The following is a 697-nucleotide window of genomic DNA, read 5'->3' as shown; positions in this document are numbered from 1 at the left end:
TTGAGGGAGAGGATTGTCCTGCTCTGCTCTGCACTGGTGCAGCCTCACCTTGAATATTGTGTGCAGTTTTGGGTGCCACATTATAATAAAGGTATTAAGCTCTTAGAGTGTCCAAAGAAGGCAACGAAGATGGGGAAGGGCCTTGAGGGGAAGCCATATGAGGAGTGGCTGAGGTCACTTGGTCTGTTAAGTCTGGAGAAGACTGAGGGGAGACCTCATTGCAGTCTACGACTTCCTCATGAGAGGAAGAAGAGGGGCAGGCACTGATCTCTTCTCTGTGGTGATCAGTGACAGGATCTGACGGAATGGCCTGAAGTTATGACAGGGGAGGTTTAGGTGGGATATTAGAAAAAGGTTTCTCACCCAGAGGGTGGTTGGGCACTGGAACAGGCTCCCCAGGGAAGTGGTCACAGCACCAAGCTTGACAGAGTTCAAGAAGCATTTGGCTTCTTAAAGCTCAGGCACATGGTGTGACTCTTGGGGATAGTCCTGTGCAGGGCCAGGAGTTGTACTCAATGACCCTAAGACTAGCTCAGTTGGTTAGAGCCTGGTGCTAATAATGTCAAGGTTGTGGGTTCAATCCCTATATGGGCCATTCTCTTTGGAGCCAGACCTTACGATCCTTGTGGGTCCCTTCCAACTCAGCATATTCTGTGATTGTGTGAATATCCCCCATAGCAAGATGGAAGGGTATTAT

This window comes from Lepidothrix coronata, unplaced genomic scaffold (genome assembly GCF_001604755.1).
Source record: "Lepidothrix coronata isolate B3197 unplaced genomic scaffold, Lepidothrix_coronata-1.0 Scaffold48, whole genome shotgun sequence".
Classification (NCBI taxonomy): domain Eukaryota; kingdom Metazoa; phylum Chordata; class Aves; order Passeriformes; family Pipridae; genus Lepidothrix; species Lepidothrix coronata.
This window is presented reverse-complemented; position numbering follows the sequence as displayed.